General features: G+C 36.4%; 1 pseudogene; it reads left to right on the top strand.

Annotated features, from left to right (window-relative positions):
• Window positions 19,353-22,142, top strand: LOC107632958 (annotated as a pseudogene).

Consider the following 24,335-nt stretch of genomic DNA (forward strand, 5'->3'; position numbering starts at 1 on the left):
ATGCCTAGACCTTTTTCTCTTATGTATTTTCTACGGTGGAGTTTCTACACCTCAAAGATTAAGGTGCGGAACTCTGCAGTTCTTCATGAATTAATGCAAGTACTATTCTTTCTCTTTCAATTCACGCTTACTTCTTCTCCAAGATATACTCTCATATTTAATTCGGTTAAGTCAGAATGAAGGGGTGACCCGTGACAATTACCACTATCTTCGTTACTCGCTTAGCCACGATCTGCGTGCCTGACAACCACAAGCGGTCTACATGATGTTCAACGTAGTCATTGGACGACAGCTGGAGTATAGTCTCTTGGGTCTCTGATCCATGGATTTGACTTGCCTCTCCTGACAACAGAGCATTTGAATCCGTGAGATTAGAACCTTCGTGGTAGAGGCAAGAACCAATTGGCAGCATTCCTGAGATCCGGAAAGTTTAAACCTTGTCTATGGTATTCCGAGTAGGATCTGGGATGGGATGACTGTGACGAGCTTCAAACTCACGAATGTTGTGCGCAGTGACAGTGTGCAAAAGGATAGAGAGATCCTATTCCGACACAAGTGAGAACCGACAGATGATTAGCTGTGCGGTAGCTGTGCTTGGTATTTTTCATCCGAGACGAAAAATCCGACAGTTGATTAGCCATACAGAAACCATACTTGGACCATTTTCACTGAGAGGATGGATGGTAGCCATTGACAACGGTGATCCACCAACATACAGCTTGCCATGGAAGGGAGCACGCATGATTGGATGAAGACAATAGGAAAGCAGAGGTTCAGAAGCAACAAAGTATCTCCAAACGCTTATCTGAAATTTCCACCAATGAATTACATAAGTATCCTATTTTATTTTATGTTTTATTTATCTTTTAATTATCAAAACCTCATAACCATCTGAATCCGCCAGACTAAGATTTACAGGATAACCATAGCTTGCTTCAAGCGGACAATCTCTGTGGGATCGACCCTTACTCGCGTAAGGTTTTATTACTTGGACGACCCAGTGCACTTGCTGGTTAGTTGTACCGGAGTTGTGAAAAGTGTGATCAGAATTCCGTGCACTAAGTTTTTGGCGCCGTTGCTGGGGATTGTTCGAGTTTGGACAACTGACGGTTCATCTTGTTGCTTAAATTGGGTAATTTTATTTTATGTTTAAACTTTTTATTTTTTTATTTTCAAAAAAAAAATAAATACACAAAAAATTAATAAAATCATAAAACCAAAAAAAAATTTATGTTTCTTGTTTGAGTCTTGTGTCAAATTTTAAGTTTGGTGTCAATTGCATTCTTTTAATTTTCTTAGATTTTCGAAAATTCATGCATTGTGTTCTTCTTTGATCTTCAAGTTGTTCTTGATGATTTTTCTTATTTGATCTTTAATTTTTCTTGTTTTGTGTGTTTTTTTGTTTTTCATATGCATTTTCAAATTATTAGTGTCTAAACATTAAAAATTTCTAAGTTTGGTGTCTTGCATGTCTCTCTTTTCTTAAAAATTTTCAAAAATATGTTCTTGATGTTCATCTTGATATTCAAAGTGTTCTTGGAGTTCATCCTAACAGTCAAAGTGTTCTTGCATGCATTATTTGTTTTAATCTTAAATTCTTATATCTTGTGTCATTTTATTATTTTTCTCTTTCTTCATTAATTCAAAAATCAAAAATAATATCTTTCCCTTATTTTACTCATAAATTTCGAAATTTTGGGTTGACTTAGTCAAAAATTTTCAAAATGTAGTTGTTTCTTGTTAGTCAAGTCAAAATTTCAATTTAAAAACTCTATCTTTTCAAATCTTTTTCAAAAATCAAATCTTTTTCATTTTTCTTTCATGTTTTCCGAAAATTTTTTTAATTAATTTTCAAAATTTTTCTCTTAATTTTATTTCATAATTTTCGAAATTATTGCTAACATTTAATGTTTTGATTCAAAAATTTCAAGTTTGTTACTTTCCTGTTAAGAAAGGTTCAATCTTTAAATTCTAGAATCATATCTTTTAGTTTCTTGTTAGTCAAGTCATCAACTTTAATTTTCAAAATCAAATCTTTTTAAATTTCTTTTTCAAATCTTTTTCAAAATAAATTTCAATCATATCTTTTTCAAAACTTAATTTCAAAATCTTTTTCTAACTTCTTATCTTTTCAAAATTTAATTTCAAATCTTTTTCAATTAACCACTTGACTTGTTTGTTTTAATTTTAAAAAGCTTACTATTTCTTATCTTTTTCAAAACCACCTAACTACTTTTCCACTTCTAATTTTCAAAAATCACTAACCACTTTTTAAAAATTCTTTTTAATTAACTAATTATTTTAAATTCTAATTTATTTTATTTCTTTTCTTAAATTTTGAATTCTAACTTAATTAATTAAATAAAAATAAAAATATTTTTATTCTTCCTCTTTTAAAAAAAATTCGAATACTCTCTCTCTCATCTCTTTCTATTTATTTAATTATTTACTAACACTTCTCTTCTACTCATAATTTGAACCCTCTCCCCCTCTCTGTGTTCAAATTCCTCTTATTTCTCTCTCTACCTCATTCTTCTATTCTTCTATTCTTATACTCACATAAAGGAATCTCTATACAGTGAAATAGAGGTTTCTTCTTCTTTTCTGCTCTCTTCTTTTTCATATGAGCAGGAACAGGGATAAAGATATTCTTGTTGAAGCTGATACTGAACCTTAAAGGACTCTAAAGAGGAAGCTAAGAGAAGCTAAAGCACAACACTCTAGAGAAGACCTTACAGAAATTTTTGAAAAAGAAGAAGACATGGCAACCGAACCCAACAACAATGGTGGAGATGCAAGGAAGATGCTTGGTGACTTTACTGTACCAACTTCAGACTTCTATGGAAGAAACATCTCAATTCCTGCAATTGGAGAAAACAACTTTGAGCTTAAGCCTCAATTAGTTTCTCTAATGTAGTAGAATTGCAAGTTTCATGGACTTCCATTGGAAGATCCTCATCAATTCTTAGCTGAATTCTTACAAATTTTTGACACTGTTAATACCAATGGGGTTAATCCTGAGGTCTACAGACTTATGCTTTTCCCCTTTGCTGTAAGAGACACAGCTAGGATATGGTTGGACTCACAACCTAAAGAAAGCCTAAACTCTTGGGAAAAGTTGGTCAATGCTTTCTTGGCTAAATTCTTTCCACCTCAAAAGATGAGCAAGCTTAGAGTGGAAGTCCAAACCTTCAGACAGAAGGAAGGTGAATCCCTCTATGAAGCTTGGAAAAGATACAAGCAATTGATCAGAAGGTGTCCTTCTGACATGCTTTCAGAATGGAGCATCTTATGTATATTCTATGATGGTCTGTCGGAATTGTCCAAGATGTCATTGGACCACTCTGCTAGTGGATCTCTTCATCTGAAGAAAACCCCTGCAGAATCCCAGGAACTCATTGAGATGTTGCAAATAACCAGTTTACGTACACTTTTGAAAGAAATCCTGTGAATAATGGGATGACTCAGAAGAAAGAAGTTATTGAGATTGATACTCTGAATGCCATATTGGCTCAGAATAAAATATTGACTCAGCAAGTCAATATGATTTCTCAGAATCTTACTGGAATGCAAGCTGCATCCGGTAGTACTAAAGAAGCCTCCTCTGAAGGAGAAGCTTATGACCCTGAGAATCCTGCAATGGAAGATGTGAATTACATGGGAGAATCCTATGGAAACACTTACAATCTTTCATGGAGGAATCATCCTAATTTCTCATGGAAGGATCAACAGAAGCCTTAACAAGGCTTCAATAATAATAATGGTGGGAGAAATAAGTTTGGCAATAGCAAACCTTTTCCATCATCTTCTCAGCAACAGACAGAGAATTTTAAGCAGAGCATCTCTGACTTAGCAACCATAGTCTCAGATCTATTTAAGACCACTCTCAGTTTCATGATTGAAACAAGGTTCTCCATCAAAAAGTTGGAGGCACAAGTGGGCCAGTTGAGTAAAAGAGTTACTGAAATCCCTCCTAGTACTCTCCCAAGCAATACAGAAGAGAATCCAAAGAGAGACTGCAAGGCCATCAATATACCCAAAGTGGCCGAACCTATAGAGGAGGAAGAGGCAGTGATTTCCAGTGAGGAAGACCTCAATGGACGCCCACTGACCACTAAGGAGTTCCCTAATGAGGAGCCAAAGGAATCTGAGGCTCATACAGAGACCAGAGAGATTCCACTGAACTTACTGTTGCCATTCATGAGCTCTGATGAGTATTCTTCCTCTGAAGAGGATGAAGATATTGTTGAAGAACAAGTTGCTCAGTATCTAGGAGCTATCATAAAGCTGAATGCCAAGTTATTTGGTAATGAGACTTGGGAGGATGAACCTCCATTGCTCATCAATGAACTGACTGCTTTGGTTCAACTGAAATTACCTCAGATGAAACCGAATCCCGAAAAGTTCTTAATACCTTGTACCATAAGCACCATGACCTTTGAGAAGGCTCTGTGTGACCTGGGGTCGGGAATAAACCTCATGCCACTCTCTCTAATGAAGAAACTAGGGATCTTTGAGGTACAAGCTGCAAGAATCTCACTAGAATTGGCAGACAAATCAAGGAAACAGGCTTATGGACTTGTAGAGGATGTCTTAGTGAAGGTTTAAGGCATGTACATCCCTGCTGACTTCACAATCCTAGACACTGGGAAGGATAAGGATGAATCCATTATCCTTGGAAGACCCTTCCTAGCCACAGCAACAGCTATGATTGATGTGGACAGAGGAGAGTTAATCCTTCAATTGAATGAGGACTACCTTGTGTTTAAAGCTCAAGGATCTTCCCCTGTAACCATGGAGAAGAAGCATGAAAAGCTTCTCTCAATACAGAGTCAAGCAGAGCCCCCACATTCAAATTCTAAGTTTGGTGTTGGGAGGCCACCATTAAGCTCTGAGTCTCTGTGAAGCTCTCTAAGAGCTCACTGTCAAGCTATTGACATTAAAGAAGCGCTTATTGGGAGGCAACCCAATGTTATTTAATTATATTTATTTTTATAGACATTTGTTTTCCATTGTCATGTTATGTTTTCGTTAGGTAGATGATCATGTGGAGTCACAAAAACAGCTGCAGAATTAAAGCGGAATCAAAAATAGCATCAAAAATAGCACACCCTGGAGGACAGGCTTACTGGCGTTTAAAGCCAGTAAGGATAGCAGAATGTCGCCCAGAATGCTGCCCATTCTGGCTTTTAACGCCCATGCAGGCAGCATTCTGGGCGTTAGACGCCAGAATGGGCAGCATTCTGGGCGTTCAGAAAAACGTCCAGTAAAGAAGGATTCCTGGCGTTTAACGCCAGCCAGGGTATCTGGCTGGGCGTTAAACGCCCAAAGAGGCAATCAAGTGGGCGTTAAACGCCAGAATGGATAGCATTCTGGGCGTTTAACGCTAGGATGACACAAGGAAGGTAATTTTGTTTCCAATTCAATTTTTTTTCAATTTTTCATGTTTTAATTCATAATTTTTTGCGTCAAACATATTTTAAATGTTCATATTTCAATTTATATTTTCAAAAAATTAATAATCTTTCCAATTCTTTTTTAATTTTTTTCAATTCCTTCCAAAACTTTTTAATTCTTTATATAGCTAACCCGACAAGTCCTGGTAGCTAACCATTGGACTGTCCCTCTGTCGTGCATCCCCAACTCAAGTTATTTACAATCCTAATCATAATCACACAACACCCACACTAGTGTTTATCCACGGGGGCGAGCTCATCCAGAACTTTCACAATGTCTGGCCACACTTACGACATAGGGTCAGTAGAGTATCGAGTCTCAACCTGGAGCACGTGGTGGCTAGCCACTGCTTTTACCTAGGAAAACTCGTATTTCAGATAATTGGAAGTGCAACAATTACTTTATCAACTCAATAATCATCCATACTCATACTCAGCCATCCGGCTCATAACATACTTCACAATCAGCCATAATTCATTATCATATACAACCATTCCAGCTCATAACATATTCCACAATCAGCCATAATTCATTATGATATACAGCCATTCCGACTCATAACATAATAGCACTTTCACCATCCAACATCATAAAACTCATAAAATCATCATTTAAGCCATAAATCACTTTTCTCAAATCACTTTTCTTTGAAATCAAATTCAATTCATCCCAATCTTAACTTCAAAATTCACATTTCTCAAATCACTTCTAGCTTATATGCCATCTTTCTCAAAAGAAATTTTCTCTCTCAAAACAAGCCACATTTCCACAACATCCTTCTAAAACTTCAAAACGATTCAACAAACTAGGCCAAATTAAAATCTCTTTTGAAAGATCCAAAAATCAGTAATTCTAAAACTGAATTTGGTAATAGAATTTTCTCAGCAGAATCTCAAGACTTTAGAGAAGGACAACCTATCTCAATTTCTTAAAAATTCATTGAAACTCTTAAAATCATAGATTCTTGGTTTAAGTAAATAGAAACAGAATTTATTATAAAATCGAATCATATAAAGTCACAAGTCCCAACCCAATCCAAAACCAATTCACTTGAAATAGAGCCAATCCATTTAAATCAAAATCACTTTTAGGTTCCTTCTTAAAACCAATTCTCTGACTTCTTCCAAAATGTCACAAATGCAATTATTCAATTAAAACCCCAATTTCCTTTAAAATCACTAAAAGCTCCTCTGAACGAAATCCTTAAGTCTAACTAAAAGCATAAGCCTTTTTTATATTTAAAATCAATATTAAAACATAGTACTTTTCTTCAGTGATTCAAAATGGTAAAGTAATTTCTTTTCTAAATAAATCGAACCCAAAACATATAGTTTTCTTAAATAAATTAAACTCGAAAACATAACTATTTTCTTAATAAATCAAATTATACAATTTCTCAAATCCAAGCCTTTCTAAATAACTTTCCAAACAAAGTCTAAGATTTTTATAGAAATTTCGGCAGCACCTCCCCTAAAACTTAGACTTTGCCACCCTTTTTGGGTCCCAACCAAACCATTCCACAATCCTTTTCAACGGTCCAAAACCCAAAATCTGTTCAAAATCAAGCAGGATCCAAAAGTGCGTACCATTCTCATATTTCCAGAAAACCAATTCAAACTCAAATCAATTTCCAATGGATTAAACTCGATTCCAAAACTTTAAAGAAATAACTTTAAAGAAATACTTCAAAACAGTCCATTCCGCAAAACCCAACAATAATCCAGTCAAACAAGCATTCACATCCATCCAAGACAATCAAACAATACAAGATTTATACAATCACCAAAGATACATTTCTCACATCAGTATCCATATATAACAATTCCAGATAAATAAGTTTAGTTTTCTGAAAAATGCCCCTACCTCGACTCACCGAAACCATAACCCAAACGCGTCACAGGAACCTTCTCTCTCAACCCGAAATCATCGGCAGCTACAACCTCAGCTCTAAGCCACTTTCGCAATAACCACATCAACTCTAATCGCGATATATAACAACTAAGATTAATGCTCATAATAATGAATGCCACAACACCTCAACGTATAACAGAACAGCGATTAAAGGGGTTACCGGAACGTAAACGCTTACCGCAAATAGGAAGAAGTGACTGAACCCTGTAGCGGCAGTCCGGTGGTGGTTCCGGCAGCCACAGAGACTTCTCCGGCGGCCATACACGATGGACAACCACCACTGTAGCAGCTGGGAGGGCGGCAGCCACGGCGGCAGCTTCTGACGAGCTCTGGCAGCAGTGGACTGCGACGAGGTCGACGGTGTTGAAGCAAGGCACGATGGCGACGCAACTGGCGGCGGCGGGAGGCATGAACGACGGCGGCTCCCCCCTGGTTCACCAACTCGGGTTTTCTTCTCTAACTCCTCTTTACTGGCGATGCAACGGCAACTCTGAATGACGACGACTGGTGGCGAGGCGTGAAGCAGCGCCCTTTCCTTTTCTTCACGGCGGCTCTAACAACAGTGACAGCAGCGCCGTCCTCCACCCCCACACGTGCACTCTCTGTTCGTGGATCTCCAAGGACGGCGACGAAGAAGACCTTGACGGCGACGACGGCGCGGCCACACGGAACGGCGATGCTTCCCTCTCTTCGCGGCTCTGTCGGCAGCAGCAGCGCGGTCCTCTCTCTCTCTTCTCTATTCTTCGCACACTCACCCTCCTCGGTGCAACACGGCAGTGCGACGGCAGTGACGCCCGCCGGCGCCGCCCTTCTTCTTTCCCCTTTCCGGATCTCCCTCTTCTCTCTTCCCTCCGCCTTTCTTTGTTTCTTTCTTTCTTCCTTTTTCCTTTTGTTTCTCTGTATGTGTGTGTGTGTGTGTGCTGGGTTTGTTTGTGTGTGTGTGTGTTTGTTCATGTGTGCTGAGGGTGAGTGAGGTGAGGTGAGTTTAGGTATTAGGATTTGGGGGTGGTGTGGGGTAGTTTAGGTATTTTCATTAAAATTAGGGTTAGTAGTGTAATTTCATAAAATAATTAGAAAGATAAAATAATAATCAAAATCCAAATTAAATATAAAATCTCTATCTTTAAAATACCTTCCAATTACAATTTATTAAATTATTCCCAGTAAAACTTAGAGATAAGTAAATTAACTCTCTTTTATTTATAAAATAAAGTTAAAAATCTAAATATTAAAATTAAGACATATAAAAATATTTATTATTTTTCAATTATAAAAACTCTAAATTATAAATAAGAATTACTCTACTTGTATACGAAAATCTCTAAAAATATAATCTTAATTAAATATAATAGATCATAAATAATTTATTAATAACTTTTCAAAATCCAGGGTCTTACATTGAACACGTGACATATAATTTGGATTAGAAAAAATTTTAAAAATTGTGTTTTCTTATAAGATTAATCGGACAGGACTAGCTTGAATATGTGACATATAATTTGACCTAAAGACTACTTTTGAATCTTATTAGAAACTAAATCAGTTTTGTGCTTAACCTCTTCAATTAATGGTTGACCAAGGAATTGGCGATTGGTTAATTGAAAAGAAACTGAGGAGCCATAAAATTGGAAATCAGTTAATTAAGATTTGTCATGAAAAGATCTTTGCGTACTTCAAAATAGATAAACAAGGATTGAGTTTTCTAGAACTTAAACATCTCTGAAGTCCTTGACTCTCGCCATTATTGTCTTTTCTCAATCAACATTCAAGTTCACTGTCCCTTAAACATTCAAGCACTCAAGGTTCCAAGCATTAAAGCACTTAATCTAAATAGACATTTAATTAGACGTTGCTTGCCTCAATCCGTTAATCCTTGTGAAAATGATATCCACTCACCGTGATATTACTTGAACAATCCGGTGCACTTGCCGGTATCCGTGAGCTTTAAATTTTTCTCATCAGCTCTCGACACCCAAGGTTCAAAATGCATTGGCACTTAATGTCAGAGGCCAACACCAAGCACCCAAATTGCCATAGAAGTTGGAGCTGGTGCCAGCAATCAAAGTCCAGTGCCAGCAAAGGAGATAGAAGATTGGCACCTAGCGCCAAGTTTGAAGCCCAGCGCCAGTGTCCAAAATCTCTACCTGGACATTTTTTATTCGGCTGATACACTCCAAAGATTTATGATTTAATTATTTAAAAGCAATTAGTTTTGTTATCTTCTTCTAGAAAGATAAAAGTTGGTTTTAGTTTGAATTTGAATTTATTTAGAAGATAAGATTAGTTTATTTTCAGCTTAAAATTTAGGTTAGGATCTAGATTATAAATAAGCGAGCGATGGTTCATTGAAGACCATCCAGCATCTTGCAGTCATTAGTTTTAGTTTATCTTTCTATTTGCCATGAGTCACTAATTCTTTTGTGTTAGGGTTAGGAGCTTTGTTTGATTTTATGGATTGCTGATTGATTGTTTCTTTTATGTTGATTAATGCATTGATACTTTTTCAAGAATTGAGTTTCATTCTTATTCTTAGTGATTAGAAGTATTAAAAATTTTTCTAACTCTGTCTTAGATTCCTTTATTATCTTGGAAAATTTATTATCAGGATTAGCTTGAAACTCATTCTCATAATTTTTCAAACTAACTAGGGATAGCTTTTGAAAGGTTGTGCAACTTTAATTCAAAATTGTGCTTAACCTCTTTTTCTTAATTAGTTGACCAAGGAATTGGCAATTAAATAAGATAAAGAGAAATTAAATTGCCAATGGATTGCGGTTTGATTATATATGATTTGTCGTTAAATTATCTTGAATGAATCAAAGTAAATAAACATGAACATTTCTTTTTCTAAAAGTTAAACATCTCTAAAATCTTAACATCTCCATTTATTATTTATTTCTCTAATCATTCATAAGCATCCATTCACACGTATGTTACTGTTACTATTTCAAGATCTCATCCACTACAAAGGTTTGATGATCTCAAACGTATGTTGCTTACTCAATTCTTTAATCCTAGTGGGAATGATATCCACTCATTGTGGTATTACTTGAAGCGATTTAGTGCACTTGCCAATTTGGTCCATCAAGTTTTAGACACATCAAGTTTTTGGCGATGTTGACGGGGATTAATTGAGATTGACAACACACATTTGGTTGAATCACTAATTAGATCTTTGTTTTTAGTTGCTTTTTATTTTTCTTTTCTTTTGCTTTTTCTTCCATACAATGCGTTTTATTTCTTTTGTGTTTTTGCATGCAAGGCAGTGAGGATTGCATACTTTCTAATCCTGAAATAAAGAAGATACTTGCACAAATAAAGAATAAATCAAGGGCTAGAAGAGAAGTAGAAGAAAGAATGGCAAAAGATAACAACAATGTTGGAAGAACTCTTGGTGACTATATCACACCTACCACTAATAGCTGTAGAAGCAGCATAGTGAGGCCTACCGTTCAACCAAACAACTTTGAACTGAAGTCCTCACTCATCTAATTGGTACAGCAAGACCAATCCAATGGTAGCCCTCAAAAAGATCAAGATGTCTACATAGCTAGTTTTTTGCAGCTATGTGACATAACGAAGAATAATGGAGCTAGCCCTGAACCCATTCAGTTACGACTATTTCCTTTTTCTTTGAGAGATAGAGCCAAGTAATGGCTCCAAGCTCAGCCTTTGGGGAGAATTGCAATGAGAAGATTTAGTTAACAAATTTTTAACTAAATACTTTTTACCTCAGAAGTTTGCTCGATTGAGGAATGACATAAATTCCTTCTCCCAAAAGGATAGTGAATCACTCTAGAAGCCTGGAAAAGATACAAGGAGATGTTGAGAAAGTTTTCACACCATGCCTTCCCACAGTGGCTGAAAATCCAAACTTTCTATGATGGAGTCTCTCAAGCCTTAAGAACCGTGATCGACTCATTAGTAGGAGGCTCATTGCACAGAAAGACACCTGAAGAAGCGTTGGAGTTCTTAAAATAGTGGCAGCCAATAATTTCATGTACTCAACCGAGGAAACAGGGTATGAGCTTGAAAATAAGGTCGTAACCTTCTGGAAGCCAAGACTAAGGCATGAACAAATTTTTCAAACCTCTGATAATTTAGTTCATCCCCTTGTAACGCCTTTCTTGTAAAGTAAACAAGGTTTTTGTCTTGTCTCATCTTGTTGAACAAGTGCACTTGCTACTGCTTTGTCAGCCATAGCCAAATACAAAATGAGTTCTTCACGATCTCAGGTCAAGTAATGATAAGATGTTGTGAGAGAGATTTCTTAAATTCTTGAAAGGCTTGCTCACGCTCTTACATCCAGGTAAAATTGTGTCTTTTTCTAAGCGTTGTAAAAAGTGAAAGCAATATTAAGGCTGAGCCAGCTAAAAATCATGATAGGGCTGTCAATCTTCCATTAAGTTACTGGATTTCTTTGACACAAGTCACACTTTTCATGTTTATGATAGCTTGACACTTGCCAGGTTTGGCCTCAATTCTTCTTTGAGTGAGCATAAATCCTAGGAATTTCCATGTCTCTACTGTGAAAATACATTTAGTGGGGTTGAGTCTCATTCCATGTTTCCTTATGGTGTTAAACACTTCAAACAAGTCATTCAATAAGCTATCCCCACTTTGTGTTTTGATAAGCATTTCGTCTACACAGACCTTCATCAATTTTGCTAGGTAAGGTGAGAACACCCAGTTTATCAGCCACTGGTTCCCGCATTCTTTAACATGAAAGGCATCACTAGATAATAATTTGCCCTTGGGGTAATGAATGATGTCTTTTTCTTGATCGAACTCATACATTGGGATTTTGTTGTATCCTAAATATACATCCATGAAGGAGAAAAATTTGTATCATGAGGCTGAATCTACCAGTGTATTAATACTGGGTAAGGAGTAAGGATCCTTGGAATAAGCTTTTATTTAGATCGGTGTAATCCACATACATCTTCTATTTTCCATTTCCACAACTTGTGCTCTTTTGGGACTAAGTTTCTCCTTTCTTGCTGCACAAGTCGTGGCCTCGAAAAAATGACTAGCTTGTGGCACATGAGGTCAGGACGTATGCCTGGCATATCAGAGGCTTTCCACACAAAGAGATTGGCATTTTGTTTCAATAGATTCACCAAATCTGTTTTTAACTTTTATTCCATGTTGGCACCCAAATTTGTGTTTTTCTGACCTCATCGCATATATGTACCTCTTCTATTTTACCTTCTGGTTGAAGCCTCATATCTTCCCTTGCTCTGACTCCCTCAAGTTCTATTGAATGGACTTCCTTACCCGTAGGGATACCTTGCAAGTTTAAGATTTCATTATAATATCTTCATCCCATCTTCTAATTCCCTTTTATGATAGTTATTCCTTCTTGAGTTGCGAACTTCATGCATAAGAGAGGGGTGGATACCACTATGGCAAGTTAGTTTAATGTTACCCAACCTATCAAGGAATTATAAGCTGATGGAGTATCTACTACAATGTAGTCGACGTTCACAATACGCGTTTTCAAACCTTTCCCAAAAGTAGTATAAAGAGTAATGTATCGTAGAGGTTGGTAAGAGTTTTTTCTAACCTGAAAAGAGTATTTGGATATTCCTTCAAGTCTTTTTCTTCCAAATTGAGCTTATCAAAAGATGGTTTGAATATGATATCTGCTAAACTTCCTCGGTCCACTAACATCTTGTGGAGGCTAGCATTGGCTAGAATTATTATTATTACCACTAGATCGTGATGACCTAGGATAACCCCTTTGGCATCCTCTTTTGTAAAAGTGATTATGGGAAATCGGGTATCCCCTCATTTTTCATGACTTGATAGACTTCTTTCATGTGCCTTTTGTAGTTGGACTTGGTTATTCCTCCTCCTGCAAATTCGCCAATAATGATGTGGACATGCCTTTCAAGGATTTTGGTTAGACCCTCTGGTTTTTCCTCTATCTTCTTCTTGTCTTTTCTCTTGTTGGTTTCACCGGATCTTCCAGCGAGGTATTTATCCAATCTTCCTTCTCTGGCTAACTTTTCTATTACATTTTTCAAATCAAAATAGTCATTGGTGGAATGATCATAGTTTCAATGATATTCACAGTACTCTAATCGATTTCCTCTTTTTGTTGCTTCGGCTCTACCAAGGAAACGTGCAAAGGAGTGTAGGAGTGATATCTTCTCGGCCGATCCTAGTTGTCTCCTTCCTTCTTCTTCTGATCCTTCTTTTTGTCTCAGAACTGATAGGGACTATCATTTCTAGTAGTAGGCTTTCTTATTTGAGCGGTCTTTTCTATGATAATGTATTTTTTAGCCTGTTCTTGCACATCGTATAAAGAGGTTGGGTGCCTTTTTTATATTGACTGCGAGAAAAGATCATCTTTGAGATAATTAACGATCCCCATAATGGCTGCTCCAATATGTAAACTTTGAATTTCTAAACAAACTTTGTTAAACCTCTTCATGTAGCCCCTAAGGGACTCTCTGACTTTTTGTTTGACACCTACTAGGCTCGAAGATGTTTGGTCTTATCTTTTTGAATTAAAAAATGTGTGAGAAAGCTTTTAGCCAAGTCATCGAAGTAGATGACCAACCTGGGTGAGAGGCTGTCGAACCACTTTATTGTGGCCTTGGTCAGCGTAGTAGGGAATTCCTTACACCAAGTTACATCAGACGCATCCTCCAGGTACATGCGGCTTTTAAAATTACTCAGGTAATGTCGTGGGTCCAAAGTACCATCATAGAGGTCCATATCTGGGGCCTTGAAGCTCCTATGAACTTCAGCTTGCATGATTTTCTCCGAGAATGGGTCCTCACTTTCTAAAATGTTGAATAATAATCAGCCCGGGGCCTTTTGCTTTTGAAATTGGACTCCAACCTTTTTAGTTTTTCTTCAAGCTCTCTACGACCTCGTAGTTCCCTTCAATATTGTCGTTCAGACTCATGTTGTCATTCCCACTCAGCCTCCAATTTTTCTAGATGGCCTTAGTGACCATGAACCAAACTCATAATCTCTGCTGCATTCCTATATCCCGATCCTTCAAGAATGTGAATTTGAAAACTTACCTTTCGTCCTCCTAGGTCTTCTCTATCTCTTTCCTCTACTACCCTTCCCTCTTTCTGAGTTTTGGGGTATAGAGAGTGCTCGATCATTGTTCCGATGACCTCTACTATAAGATTCCAAATGTGATGCAGTACGTCCATCTTCTGGGTGAACATTCACCATGGTGCGTGTTAACTTCTAGTTTTTCGACAATGGTGCCAATGTTTTGAGGTGTAATGATCCAACTTCTAGCATGTCATGACCAAGGCTAGCAGCTAGGTGCTACTATTCGGCGTACTGTAGGGACTCTAGATCATACGTTAAATATATACATATGAGCCTATAGTGCTAGTCGAGATCGCATATTTATTTGAATATGTCAAGGTAATTATAAGAGAAACAAATAATTTTACAAAGCATGTAAACATAAAAAGGCATAACAAAATATAGTCATATCATACACAAACGCCTATAAGCTTAGTTTAGTACATAACCATGGTTCATACATTACTGATTATTCATAAATATTTACAGACTTTATTATTTATACTAATAGGCCTTGGCTTACAAGAGCCACCCTAGTTTGGGACTCACTCTAACTTATTTATATTAAATATTTACAAAAGAGCTAGCCCTCTAAAAAACTATACAATGCGAGGAGAAGGACCACTACTATGACTATACTACTACTACTACTATTTCTACTACTGATGATCATGGATAATTGGAAGCTGGTGAAACACTGGGCGGAAACAAAGAGATAATTACTTTGATGTGCCCGTGATGTTGCTACTGTTCGCATCTTTAACGGAATCCTCCTCTCCTATCTCGAATGAACTAGAGTACAAGTCCACCATCATCTTATCAATCCATACTTGTAAGCTATGCTATGCTGAAGGTGTGGATCCAGAGCTCTCAGGGATCCCTATCCCATCGAACTCTGCCCAAGGGTCATTGACTGGCTCAGCTGCAGGGGATAGTGGTGGAGTGGCGGGCATAGGTACATCGAGGACTACTTGGTTCTAATCAGAGTCGAACCATGGTGGGTACTCGGGCACATCGATTATTGAAGATTTTGGTATGGACTCTGCCATGATCAGAGGATAAGATGGGAAAAGATATTGACCTCTGCCACGGTGAAGTTCTGACAACAGCATATCATAGGGCATATCGGGGTCAAACTCTTGGCTGTGTAGGGGGTGAGAGAAAGGATGGTTGGGAAGATAGTAAGTGTGTTTACGAGGACTGCCCAAAACATAGCGCCTCCCATCGCGAGATCCACATAGTTGCCATATATCGGGTACTCAAAGAATATAACGTCGGTCATATTTGCGGACGTGGAAAATAAGGGGTGAGAAGCTAGAGTTCCCAGCAGAGTACTACACATAAAACCTAAGGGGTTCGCAGCCTAAGTCTAAGTGTTCGCAAATTTATAATAGCACTTCACACCCAAGCAAGCACAATCACAAGTTTATAGCAAAATAACGGTTATATATGCAAGTAGTAGTCACAAACAAAGAAATACAACAACCAGGTATGATGTATGTCTGGTCTTATGCAGGTCATGAGCTCATGCATCGGTTGACTACTCGCAATCTAACATTACTCAGCCCTACGTCGGGCTATGGTTACTTCACTGTGTATGGTCATTGGTCAATGCATCGATCCCTCATATGATAAATCATGTACAGTTGTGACACTAAAAAAAGAATGGCCCAAAATATAACATACTCGCAGTGAGTAACTATCCGTATGGTTCTAGTTGCGTCAGAACAAAATCTCCTCCTCCCTAGATAATCTCTTAGCACCTTGAGGTTTACAATTTTCTTTTTTCTGTGACACTTTTTCAATAAACATTTTTTCTTAGAGACTTCTCTGCCCTTCTCTTTTGTAAAAAAACTTGTACCCGATCTCTTCTCTTTAAATCTCTCAGTCTTTGTCACATTTACTATTTTGCCCTTGAGCCTTTTATATGTTTCTAATTTTTTTCCTTTTTACATTTTTTTTTTTACTATTTTCTTTAGGCTTTTAGTAAAGCTTTCACCACAATGTTATTATATTATCATTTTACTCTCATATCTTTTCTAAGAGACCTTTTTATCCTTCATTAAGTTAATTGACCATTTTATATTTTCTTTATGCCCAAATTATCATTTTACCTCTAAGTGTTCTAGGTTTTCTGTTTAATTTCATTTGACATTAAAACTTTACCGAATTAATACCCTAATATTTTTTATGGCCAAATTATCTCTAATAATTTTTAATTAATACCAATTTTATTCCTAGCTACCTAAAACACTATTTTACCCTTTATTATTTTATTTATTTGTTTAGTTACCATATGTTACACTTTTACTCCTAACTTTTACTAAAATTTTTTAATTTTATTTTAATTATAATTTTGACCCAAATAATTTATATAATTACATCATTAAATTCAGAATTTTAATTATATCTTGCTTAAATTATATTTTTAGCCCTTTTTATCCAAAAATGACCATAACATTCTTTTTTAATTTTACACACTTATTTTATAAGATTAAAACTATTTTTCTAACTTCTTTTTAACTCTTTAACACGTCACTTTTAAGGTTTCTAGGGGATTAGAATTTTTCGAAGTACAATTTTGTATTTCTATCTACTTTTAGTGACTTTTAAAGCTTAAAACTTAAATCTCAAGTGCTCTAAATATTTTTAGTTGTTTCATATAATTTTCAAAGGTAAATTAGCCTCATATACCACTCAAATAACAAGCCAAAAACAAAAAAGCACCACTAAAATTTCAGATTACAAAATTGAGCGTAAAATCACCACAAAGTGGATTATATGAACACCGAAACAAGCACAAACATCTAATCCTAATCTTTACCTCTTGTTTAATTCAGTTCTTAGACCTCTCAAACACCAAAATACTCACACAAAAGTAGAGACACAGCTGGTGGTGGTGTAGTTATTTTTTTGGTTAAAAAGTATCACAAAAAGTGATGAAATTTAGCCACTTTGAGCTTGAATTTTTCTAACTTCATAGACATGCTCTACATGGGCTTTAAGAAAAATTTTCTAGACCTAGAAGAGAGCAAGAATTTATCATGGTTATTGTTAGAAAAACAGAAAAGAATAAAGAAGGAATAAGAGCTTACCTTGTTGAAATTTCGGTAAAAACACAAGAATTAGTGAAAATAGACAAAGAACTGTATTTGTATGGCTTAGATTCTTGAAAAAAACTTGAAGAAAAATGGCTAAACAAATGGAATAAAGGCTGGAACATAGAGAAGAAGTACAAAAATTTACTCTCTTTCTCTCTCTAAGATTCGGCCATTTTGTGAAAAAAAATGCATGAAGTGTTTCATGAATGTGATCAAGGATTCCTTAAATAAAATCTTACTCTTGGCTGAATTAATTGTGGTAAAATGGGCTTAAAAAAATTCATAGGAGAATGGACTGAGATTGGGAGAGAAGGGGCGTGTTTTAAGGAAGAATAATCAGCCTTGCAAAAGACGTGTTTATTCGCAGTTAATTGCAGTTAATTACTCAAGATTAAAAATATAGTAGAGAGGGGTGAGAGGCTAAGATAATCTCAGCCCTGAGATTAAGAGAGAGGGGCGTGTTACTTGGAAAACAAGTAAGAAGATTCGGGACCTCTAAGAGTTATTTGCGGAATACTAGTCAGAAGTTCGCTTCGGAACAACTTTTACCATGCAGTAAAATAACTAATGGCTGAAATTTATTCTTAAAAGAACAAATCATGAATGAATGGCTAAGATCAATCTTGGGACATAATTACCAAAGTAGATATTATTTTAACCACTGATTCCAAGTTTTTCGATTACTAACTTTTTTCGTCGCACGCAAAACCATCAATAAAAGTGAATTCCCAGCTCAAAAGCCTCTGTTGAGAAAAATAAACCCGTGGTACACAATTATTTACTTTTTATTAGTCAAATTTGATTTGAAAAAATTAATTACCCTCATAAAATCAAGTTTGACTCATTAATTACCTTTTTCTAATTAATTTTAGTTATTTTTTACCATTGGGCCTGCCTCACTATATCTTGTTGAGCTGTGGTTCAAGATTTTGTAGAATAAGTTATAAAATAGCCAGAAAAATCAGTTTACCAAAATTTGGGTTCTTACACGAGGGATTACCTGAAACCAATAGGATATAGGCTTGGATGTGAGGTCTAAACTCCTTTGAGAGAATGTTTGACTTGTTTAATAAAGAGAAAAGTTGTCTGATGTCCTTGGGTGGATGGTGGTGGATGGTATCTACAAAAGACTTTGGTGCTTAAGTTAGTTAGAGTTTTGGGCAGGTTTCACTAAATTAAAATTGAAGAAATACCTGGATTAGATGAGGTATTTATAGAGATACGATGACAACTTGGCCATCACTCTAAAGTCCTATCACTTGTAGTGGTGGATAGTTACTCTCTCGTTATTAGAAAAGTTATCCCACATTTGTTGTGAAAAATTGTATGAATATCTGTTACAATATGATAGGCCCTTTTTGCCATGCAAGTTGGGTCGGAGATGGTTTAGAGAATCTGTTTCTTAAACAAATCGAGTAGATTAACCCGTATAAATTTATTGGGTCTTTCTTGGATATTTTGTGAAATTGGGTTAACATATCTAGACCATAACTTTGTCTTTTGAATCCGGATATGAACAAATATTAAAAATGTTTTTTAAAATACTTCTAGCATTTAATTTTATTTAATTTTGTTTTTAATATTTTTAATTTGAATCATAATTATTTTTAAACTTTAATCTAATCTAAAATGTAAGGAATAAAGTTAAAAACGTCTAAGAATACTTTTAAAACAAATAAAAAGCATTAAGATGTTGAATAAATTGAGAAGATTATGAACAAAATGAAATGAAATTAAATATTAGGAATATTTTTAAAAAAAATAACAAATATTAGGGAAAAAAAAAAGTGTGCTTTTTCCATTTCTTTTAATAGACTGAGGGGGGCCAAAGAGAGGTTAGGCCCTTGGGAAGAAGAAGATCAGCACAGCAATTTCTTTCTGTATACGCATGAGTCACCGTCAACTCCCCAGGCTGAGTGAGCAGTATCTTGATGCCGCGAATGAGGGAGGTTCCAACCACCTGCTCAACGGGGTTGCTGCGGGCTCACAGCCAATCCGTGTCCGACGCACTTTTTCTAAACCCATCTCTGCCAATTTGAGTCCCAAACAACAGTAGGGTTGAATTCAATTCATTTTTTGTGGAACCCAAACAACAGTACGAGGTGATGATCCAATGTAACAATCCTTCTATGCTTTCCTCTTCAATTCGTCACTTCAAAAATCACTGCTCCTATGCCCCTGTAAGCTCAACAATTTAACTCTTCTCCTTTTCCTATGCATTCTTTTTCTCTCTCTTTTCGGCCCAGTGTCGCCGTAACAATAGAATAACTGTTATGTTGGTTAGTTAGTTATTTAGTTAGTTGCTGGATATGTTATTGTATGCGCACATGTATAATTAATCAATATAATACTCTAAGCTTATTAGGTCTTCCACTTTGCTCCGTGATTGCAGTTAAAACTCATAGAGTGACGTTTGGATACCATTCAAACCCTCTGGCAATCTTCATCAGCAGCAGCTACTTTCTCCGATTCAAATTGTGACATATTGGACGACTTGTGTGTCATTGATGACAGGGACCTTCTTCTTCTTCTGAGCCGGAATTCCGAAACTGGTCTCCATGTCCTGGATCTTGTTGACAGCGGCTCGCTTGAGCCAAACCAATCCATGTACAATGTAATGCTAAAGAGATGCACCCAGTTGGGGAAGCTTAGAGAAGAAAGATTGGTGCATTCACACATCCTTAATTCTAAGCTCAAGGATGACCTTGTTATTCGAAATTCTGTTCTTTTCATTCATGCAAGGTGTGGCAGTTTGGAAGAGGCTCGTCGAGTGTTCGACGAAATGCCGTCCAAAGACATGGTTACTTGGACATCCATGATTACCGGGTATTCCCAGAATGAATGCGCCCAACATGCACTTGCTTTGTTTCCTCAAATGCTGCAATTTGGGTCCAAACCAAATGAATTCTTGTTATCCAGCTTGGTGAAATCTTGTGGATTTATAGTCAGCTAGAAGGACGGGCAGCAAATTCATGCATGTTGTCTGAAGTATGAATTCCTCACTCGTATGTTTTTATGGGCAGTTCGATTGTAGACATGTAAGCTAGATGTGGATACTTGAGCGAAGCACGATTGGCATTTGACAAGCTGGAAAATAAGAATGAGGTTTCATGGAATGCTTTGATAACTGGATATGCTAGGAAGGGTGAATTAGAGGACGCTTTGGCTCTGTTTATTAGGATGCAGAGGGAAGGTTATAAACCAACAGAATTTACATATTCATCCCTTATATGTGCTTTTTCGGGTATAGGATCTTTGGAGCAAGGTAAATGGCTTCATGCACCTACAATAAAATGGGGCAAAAAATTAGCTGGTTACGTGGGCAACACTCTTCTTCACATGTATGCAAAGTCAGACAGCATTCAGGATGCAAGAAAGGTTTTGAATCAATTGCTCAAGATTGATGTGGTTTCTTTCAGGTCGATGCTTATAGGGTATGCCCAGCATGGGTTTGGAAAAGAAGTTGTGCAACAGTTCGAAAAAATGTTGAGGATTGGGATTGAACCCAATGACATCACATTCCCAAGTGTTCTTACTGCTTGTAGCCGAGCTGGGCTTTTGGATGACGGTAAACATTATTTCGGATTAATGAAAAAGTACAATATTGAATCGAAAATCTCACATTATGTGACAATTGTTGATCTTTTCGGTCGAGCTGGCCTTCTTTATCAAGCTAAAAGTTTCATTGAAGAAATGCCAATCGAACCCACTGCAGCTATATGGGGAACTTTGCTTGGTGTTTCTAGGATGTATAAGAACATGGAGATAGGTGCCTATGCTGCTGAATGAATATTTGAGCTTGAACCTTCTTATTCAGGGACACAAATATTGCTTGCCTGTATATATGCCTCTGCGGGTAGGTGGAAGGTGGCTTGAAGAAGGAGCCTGCATGGTTGAGATTCAGAATTTTGTCCATGTATTTGTTGCAAATGACTTTGCAAATCCACATAATGAGAAGGTCCTTAAAATGTGGGAGAAGCTAAATCATGAAATTAAGGTAATTGGCTATGTTCCAGACACTAGTCATGTGCTTCTGTGTGTAGATCAATAAGAGAAGGAAGTAAGTATACAATATGACAATGAGAAGTTGGCTCTCACATTCGCACTTCTAAATACTTCACGTGGATCCACCATACGTATCATGAAGAATATCAGGGTTTGTGGTGATTGCCACTCACAATAAAATGTGTCATTTTGTTGAAGAGGAAAATCATAGTGAGAGACACCAATCGCTTCCACCACTTTTGTGATGGCTCCTGTTCATGTGGAGACTACTGGTAGTACCAATTATTATCAACAAATCAGATAGAGTTTTGGAGGGTTACTGGTTATTGTTCTCTAGTATCTCTGAATATTGTCACTCAACCACTGCTTGTGGTTTAGTTGATTTTGCAACATTTTTTTTAATTATACAATCTGGTTATAGTAAATATTAGTGATGATCATGAGTAAGATGCTTTCAAACTTGGTTAAAACAAAAATTTGTGGGCTTGTGATATACCTAGCTATTTATTTGAGGCTGAATACGAGATTGTAAAGTGAATTCATTTTGATATTTATCAGTGATGGTAGTGGAGAACGGAATTAGAGCTGTTGAGTATTTGGATTAGACTTTGATAAGAGCTCCCCTGGCTTAAAGTTCTGCTTTTAGATTCTTTAACTCATTCTCTTTTGAAATGCTAGTCAGTTTGAATTTGTAACTGATTTTTTGTGTATAGACAACATAGTTGATTATGTATTTGTTCTACCCTCTATCTATCGTTGAGAGTATGAACTAGGATCCAACCATCCAAAAGCGTAATAAGTAGTCAATCACTAATGTTGTTACCACCATTGTTATTGCAACCACATGAAGACCTCCTTTTTCTATTCTGGTTTTGAAAATTAATTCTTTTGGTCCCTGGAATTAGACGTTACCAACTTACCCATGCGTGGACATCACCATGATTATCATTGAATTCAAAATAAACACGAGTTGAATAAGTTTCCATGATCCTTGATCCTAAATAAATGAGCCATTCAGAAGCTTGGACGATCTTTCCATTGATTATTAAATCCTTTGCCATTATGATATTGCAACTACCAAGAGAGAATATGACAGTACCTTAAGCAGGGCATGCGTTTTCATATTTAAGTCGCAGCACAAACCAACCACCAATGCAATAAATAGAGAACACTCTTAAGCTCTTCAAGCATGAGGTACCAAGACACTTTACTCAATGCATAAGCTGGAGTAAGAATTTCACTACTCCTCAAGTCAGTACAATTCAGAGGTTTGGTTTTCGTTTTACTTTTTATTTTTATTTTCAATGTTTTTTGTTTAAGAATTTTATATAAAAAAAAAAAAGAAAAAATAAGAGAAAAAAACAGAAAATAAAATTTTATTGTTTTTACCTTTTTTTTTTTACAAAATTTTAAAAACAAAAAACACTGAAATAAAAACAAAAAATAAAAACGCATCTTACATTGTTTAGGCCCACAAATAACAATAATTTTTTTAGAAGAATATTTTGTGTATTCGTTCTATTCTATATATCTAGCCAACCACACATGGTCGGATAAAACTTTTTTATTGTTGTTGTTCTATTCTATATATCGAGTAAACAGATTCTCATTTATTATTAGATGAGGTGTGAAATTCATATGGAATGAGTTTTATATTTTATTTAATAGATAGAAAATTTGTGTTGATTTGAGGCCATAGTACAAGACTACAAGTAACACATCTCATACGTATGCCTTATGCAAGGGCAACGTCATCAATTGTTTGCCTAGTTAACAGTGGCAACAGAATTTATGTTATGACAGTTGAACCACTGCACCCATCTATACACCATAAACAAAAGGGAGCAATAGTTAATTCGCTAACAAAAAATTTGTCTCACCATAGGTTATCTACTATAGCATAAATGTATAATATCATTGGTGTGTCCCTTCGAATGGTCCTTTAAGAGAGCAATTTATGATCCTACTAACTGCCATGGCAATATGGCATAAATCCTCTAGACAGAGATTAATACATATCTTACCAGTGACAACTACCACATTGAAATTGCCAGCAGCTATAGTTACATACATTTATAAATGAAAAGATGTTCTACAAGACCCTTCAACCATGCTATTTTTGATTCCTTATTCCTTTGTTCTTTCTCACTTTCTCTACATTCTCTTAAGTCTCAACCAGCTAGTTTTCCAAACTTTACTTGAATAAGAATCCAAGAATGTAACTTGCCATTGATCTCACCAAAAACAACACTTGAAAGTATTCCCATAATGCCATCCCATGGTCATGCATTTGCAATGGCTGTGGTTGCTGCAGCCATTGCTATGCTACTTGTTGCTGTGATTTTCTTCTACTTGAAAAAATTTGCTTGCTCTTGGCATTACCACCATAGACACAGAGTTGCAGCGAGTTTTCGAAGAGAAGCAGGATTTAACCAAGAGGATATAAGGAAAGTTAATAATATGAAAGGGTTACTTGCTGAAGAAAATGGGATTGATATTCTGTATATGGTGGAAACACAAGGAAGGCATTTCAAAACTAGTTTCCCAACTAGAATATTCAATCCTAGTTATGAAGATAATGAAGAAAAGGAAGAAGAAGAAAAGAGAATAGATGTATTGGTTCAAAGATCTATGCATTATGAGACTCAAGAGGTTCCATTGCTATGTGAATCTCCAGGTTCAGGTTTGATGGTTCATGAGGATTTGGTTAAACCACTACAACCACCATCACCACCACCACCACCACCACCTCCTCCTCCTCCTCCTCCTCCTCCTTCTCCTCCTCCTCCTCCTCCAAGA

Source organism: Arachis ipaensis, chromosome B01 (genome assembly GCF_000816755.2).
Source record: "Arachis ipaensis cultivar K30076 chromosome B01, Araip1.1, whole genome shotgun sequence".
In the NCBI taxonomy this organism is placed as follows: Eukaryota; Viridiplantae; Streptophyta; class Magnoliopsida; order Fabales; family Fabaceae; genus Arachis; species Arachis ipaensis.